General features: G+C 39.5%; 1 protein-coding gene across 3 annotated transcripts in view; it reads left to right on the plus strand.

Moving 5' to 3' along the window:
- Positions 1-36: 36 nt before the first annotated feature.
- Positions 37-6062, plus strand: part of BFAR (bifunctional apoptosis regulator) — a 13540-nt gene continuing 7514 nt past the window's right edge. For 2 of the 3 annotated variants that reach the window (XM_026061877.1, XM_026061878.1), the window contains exons 1-2: positions 37-800; positions 2973-3073. The gene's annotated coding sequence lies outside the window, so the exon portion shown is untranslated. Of the gene's footprint in view, positions 801-2972; positions 3074-5748; positions 5919-6062 lie in introns of all 3 variants that reach the window. The other variant, XM_026061876.1, reaches the window with a different exon arrangement.

Consider the following 6062-nt stretch of genomic DNA (forward strand, 5'->3'; position numbering starts at 1 on the left):
GGATGTCCCCCCGCCGCCCCCCGCCGCCCCAGGGCTCCCTCGGAGCTCCGGGCCTCGCCGTGCGGCGACGGGCGGCCCTGACGGGCGGCAGCGCCCGTTAGACTCGAGAGGGCCCCTCCGCTGTCGGTTTTGCCGTGTAACGGTGCGGGGGAGCAGCCCTGTCGGCCGCTGTGGGGCAGGACAAGCTGTAATGCAGCTGCCAACGGGGAAGAAGAAAACAAGTCCTAAAACTGCTGTTTCTGAAATACCATGGATGCAGAGGACGGGTCTTTCCCTTTCAGAATGGAAGGACTGGATGAGCTCCACCAGGAAAGAAGTGACGGAAACTTGCTGAGGAGATGCCAGGAGGGTGTGGGGGATCATGACTGATCACGAATTTAGCTTGATGAAAAACAAGGCCAGAGGAACTGCTATGCCTCAAGTGGCGTGGAAGAAGCGTTCTTCCTCCTGTTAAAATAAGAACGTGAACGCTTTCACGCATCACTACAGAATAACCATAAACACGGCTCTACACCCAGCAAGACGTCCCTACACCTGTCCTGTGGGAGGAAACAGCTGTCCACAGGAGAAGGCGTTGTACCAGAGCAGAAAATTGAAGCCGTGGGCAAGGACAGTGTGCAGGGTTGGGGCACGCGCTGCAGGTTTAGATGCCTCATGGCAGACGATCTTCTCCAGAATGCCAGCAGAATGCAAACAAAGGGAAAATCCCCCAGCATTTGGAGGTGTTTGCTGCAGAGAGCAGAAGATGCAGAATTATGAGCTTTGAAAGGAGAGAGTTCTTAAAGATTCTTCAAGATAAGGTTTTGCCTTTTCAGTATAAGCAATTTATTCTACGCACACAGCCCCCAGCGAATCCATCTACATTGTTAAATGGTGCTCAGTAGGAGGTTAGCTGAAATAGCAGTAGAGGTTCTTCTATTTTTGCACTGCATTGGCTGAAGCCTGAAATTTTGATCTTATTTTACCACTTTTTTTTTAAGAAATGATCCAGTAGTCTTTGCTCAGAGAGCTTAAACAAAAGATTTAGCGGTAGCTGTATTCAACTAGTAATTAACAGGCAAATAAATTAACAGGCAAATTTAGAGATAGCGGTATTTAACTAGTAATTAAGAGGCAAATCAAATCTTTGCGATACCACCAGTAACTTGCTTCTGGCATGGTTCAGTTCCCACACATGCTGTTCTGGAAAGAGAAGGCAGAGTGCGCTTGCAAGCGTGTAGTGCAAGTGCAGTCAGCAGTGGCAGAGGCCTTGCCAAGGAAGAAAGTTGTCCAACAGCCCCCTGAGCCCAAGGTGGCAGTACTCAGTCCGAGGGGAATAGGTGGTGTTGGGACCCGAGCTGCAGAAGTTGGCCAAGGACAGCACAGCCGTGAGCCGAGGCTTTGAAGCAGCAGGTGCCTTGGGAAGACAGTGCCTCAAGGACAACTGTGTGGTGGAATGGAGCTGGGTCTCCAGGGAGAGATCACCAACTGATTTTTAAGAGTAACCTGGTTTTCCCATTGCACTGGCCATCATTGTAGTAATATTTGCTTGGTGAAATGCAGCGTATTTTTATTGAATTAAATTTGTTTGCTTGATCTCATGGGCTCAGCTATTTAGTATATGCCACAGATTTGAGAATCAGTAGCAACCTACGTAACTAAGCTAAACATCCTTCATTAGCTGCTGATAGAGAGAGTTGAGCCTTAGATTTAATACTGAACAAATGCAGCTGTCATTCCAAGAAAGGGCAACCTGCATGGTAGCTTTGCTTCTCTAGTCTCTCTGAGGTTCTCAAGTTAGTTACACTTAGGGTAGATTTTGTGTTTTTCAAACAGTTTTCTGGAACACAGTGTGTTTTTCACATGTTGTTAACTGTTCACATTTAGTTTTATAATTACGATAAAATGTGTAATAGTACTACTAAAATTATTGGAACTGTTACATTACTAATGAGTAGTGAATATATTTGTACTTATTTTGCCCTCCCCCCCCCAAAAAAAAATACTTGGAGTTGTACTGTGTATTAAAATAACTAGTATTACAGGTAACCTGAGTATAAGAATAAGGCTGTGTCCTTCCTTATGTCAGAGAGATTGCTGACTGATAATTTTGTTCACACTTGAAACAAAATATGTTTTGTCTCTTACTCCCTCCTGCTTCGCCTGTCAAACATACAATTCATTAAGGAAAAAAGAAAAGCAAAGTTTGATGGATGTTTTAGAAACCTAGCATTTTTCCCCGAGCAGCTGACAAATCAAATCTTTGCTTCATATATTCACCTACAAAATAAAGGTGAACTGCAAGTAGAAGTGTAAGATGCTGTCAACAAATGCAGTTACTTAATAGGAATTGAAGAAAGAGGAATTGAAGTGCAGTTACTTCATAGGAATAGAAATTGAATTGAATGTATTACAGATTAGAGAGGTTTTCTACTTCAAACATATGTTTTATTATTGTGAATTTAGAAGAAAAATTTGAAACTTAGCTGATTCCTTTGGGTTTTTTTTAGTTATAAAAAAAGGTTATTCTCAATTTGGAGGTAGAAAAAGTATAAAAATCTCAAAAAACAGGACTTTTATAAATGAGTGTCATTTTAAAGTAAGGATTGACTCCTCTGCTGGTGACAGTAGCTCCAAAAATATTTATGTGTTGCAATAATCTGCACTACAAGTTAACCCAACTTTACATTGGGCGTAGTATTGTATGCTGTTTTTTTCTGGTGCCATCATTTTGGAAGTGTGCCCTACATATGTCTTTTTTATGGTAGCAGCAGAGTATTCTGCTGAATTATGACTTTGTGGTGTCTGGCAATTATTCATCTCAACCAATTTGTATCTCAACCTATATACGGTAGAGCTGTCCATGCTCCAGCCTTTGCTGCTTATTAAAGTTAAACAGGGGGTGCAGGATTTTGAAACCTTACACTGTCTTTTTTGCATCTTTTTTGCTGTCTTTTTTTGATCCCTTTATGTTGTTATATTGCTCTTTACAGATGGCATACGGGAAACCAGACTACTACTTTCAGCAAGAACTGCTTTAGGAGAAGGCTGTGATGAAATAAATCCGTCTTGCTTGGACCTGAATCAATATCTGGTAATCAAAACTGCTTTTTGATATTAAACCACATCTCTCTTTGGAGGTCTGATATCAATTAATCCCTTTGGATTTACTTCTGTTTTTTTAAAACTGGCAGATGACTTCTGTTTGTATTTGTCACTGTCATTACTAGTCACCCAAACTGCAAAACTAAAGCTTGAATAGATGGAGTCATTTGGTTTCCTCTTGCTTTCTGAAAAGATCTGGTTTAGAGAAAAATCTAATTCTTGATCGCTGCTTAGTTGACAGCACAGGCTCTTCATTCTCTGTCTGACTTTGTTCCTCTTAAGGAACATTCTCCTCTTTATTGTCTCTTGGTATATAATATATTGCAATAAAAAAGAAATCCTATTAAGTGTTAAGAGGAATTTAAAACTTTTATGATACTTATTCAAGTCTTAATACTTGTTACTGTGTAGTTTTCCTTAATTAGTTCTCTATCTGCAGTTGTATATACTGAGAACTGTTCAAGAGTGCATACATCTTCATTTCTGTTTAGTTTCAGAAGGTAACATATTTATCAAGTTAATTAAGTACCTGTTTGCTTCTTTTCCATGTATACATTAAAGCAACTGCACTTATGAAAATATAGTTTGTAATGTTTGCAATTAGAAAGTTCTAAGTTCTTCAAATCTCTTGTTTTTTTAATGACACTAGAAGAGATTGGCTTCTCTCCAAATTATTAGGTAGCATTGAGAGAGGGCAAGGCAAATAGCTGACTACAAGGTTATTACAAATACATAGCTTTTTTTGTGTATGAAAGTTTTATAAACTAGAAGACAAAGGCTAATTTAGCACATTTGCATCAGTCTGCAACACAGATTGTATCAAACACTTCTGTATGTTCTGTATTTCACTGAGTATCAAATGTGTAGCTAAGTGAAAATACCAATTAAAAAAATATTAGTCAGACTAAATTCTAGAGCAGGGGTTAAGCATTCCGTGTCATGTTCTCACTTCCTGTGTACTAAGGTAGATCTAGATGAACTTCCTCTGATCTAGAAGAGGTTTAATGCTTTCATGCCTAGGTAATTCAGGAGTTGCTGATTGGGACTTGACAAAACTTCAGATATTTCATTATAGCTACAAATAAGCTCAATTAAGAATGAGCTGGTTGGTAGATCTTTTCATAAACTATGCATTTGAGAGTAAGATTTTTCATTAACACACCTAAATACATTGTATTTGAAATTGGTTGTCTCAGTTATGAGCATTCTCAGTCATTTGAGGTACCATAGTGACTGCATACCTTAAACTAGTCTGAATTATTAACTTCACCCAAAGAAAGAAAGAAAGAAAGAAAGAAGAAAGCATATATATTTGTTAAGATAATAAAGGTCTGGCATGTAAAGTGAATAGCCTAGCTATTCAGGTAATAGAAACCATTCAATAAGTTAGAATAGCCAGCTTCATTGTGTGATGCCTTTATTTGCTTTAGTGAGCGACTTTATAATAGAGAATTAGTCTATATAAAATAATTTGGTTATTGGTTACTACCTGAAGTATAGCTTATTACAGGACTTTCTTTGTATGATATACAACAGGTGATAAGTGAGCTACATTAAAAATTTTGTTGAACAAAAACTCTAGTCTAAAGATGTGTAGATTAGTACTAGTATCAACACCTAATTTCTTTTAAGTTCAGAAGTTAGCTTGTAGAAACTTTATCACTTACAGTAGGTTGCTCATTGAGTGCTTAATTTCTATTTGACTAAAGCTAAAAACTGCTTTGGAATCCAAAATCATTCCTATGATACCTGTGCAGTTATAACTAGAATTTTGTGTTAAAAAATCTTGAAATGACATGTACTCTTGAGCATAAATGACTATTTCATGATATGGAATATCCCATACCCCATGATATATAAATATCCCATGATGATGGGAAACTTATTTTGTTTAGTACTTTTGATATGTTATTTTAAAGAAGGCCGGACTTCGATCTCGATTTTTTTGTCACAAACAGATCTGAGCAATAATACTGCAGTCTTGAAAACAGAACTCCATGTACAAGTAAAGAGGTTTTAAGTGTTAAGTAAAGCAACAAAATATAGATGTGTGATATACATATATTACATCATTGCTCAAACAGCTGGTAAACTTCTCAGCTACATGTTTTTCTATCCTGTAAGAAATCAGAACAGTTTTAAAGCAAACAAAAATAGAACTGTATATATGTCAGCACAGTACTAATTGGCCTTTGAGAAATCTGGATAACATGGGGGAGGAAGGAATAAGAGACTATTATTTTCTTTACTGAAATAGGCTGCAATAATGAAAAATTCATTATCTGGTTTAGGCAGCTCAGACTGCATTAGAACTGGACTTCTCGTTTGTATCAAAAACTGGAAAAAGAACAAAATCTTTAAGAAAATGTCACTTTGTATTTCACAGTGAAAAATGTATCTCAGCAGTACTTGAAAAAAAAATCACACAATTTGTTTTGGACTCTTGTCAAAAAGAAATACAGTAAGGGAGTGGAGAGTGATGTAAATAAATATGAATGTTTGTGTGTGTATTTATAGAGACACACTCTCCTATGCGGCAAAAATAGTCTCTGCCTGAACCCTCTCAGCCAACCTAGTGCGGTACGCGTTAGCGTTGCAGTTAAACTAGCACCTTAAAGCTTAATTAACTTCTGAGTTTAGACTTCTGGATCTTAACTTGTAAAGTAGATCTTGGGCGAGATGTCTGTGAAGGAAGAGCACCTGGGCGCGCGGCCATGCAGTCAGCCAGCGTAGCTCCAGTCCTGGGAATGGGGAAGTTGGCGTATGAAGAAAAATCGAAGCGCAGCAGCGCTGCAGCGTGGTGATTAGAAAGCTTTGAAGTGCAGCGCGTGAAGGTTAGCGGGCAGCGGGCTTGCTTGTACGGCCGCTGCTCGGCGCGAGGGCGGGCGCCTGGCACCCGGCAGCGCGCCGCGGCCGCCGCTTTGCGGCTGTCGCCGCAGCTCCGAGCAGCTCGGGCGCGGGGGGCAGAGCGAGCCCTG

Source organism: Apteryx rowi, unplaced genomic scaffold (genome assembly GCF_003343035.1).
Source record: "Apteryx rowi isolate R43461 unplaced genomic scaffold, aptRow1 scaffold_186, whole genome shotgun sequence".
Taxonomy (NCBI): Eukaryota; Metazoa; Chordata; class Aves; order Apterygiformes; family Apterygidae; genus Apteryx; species Apteryx rowi.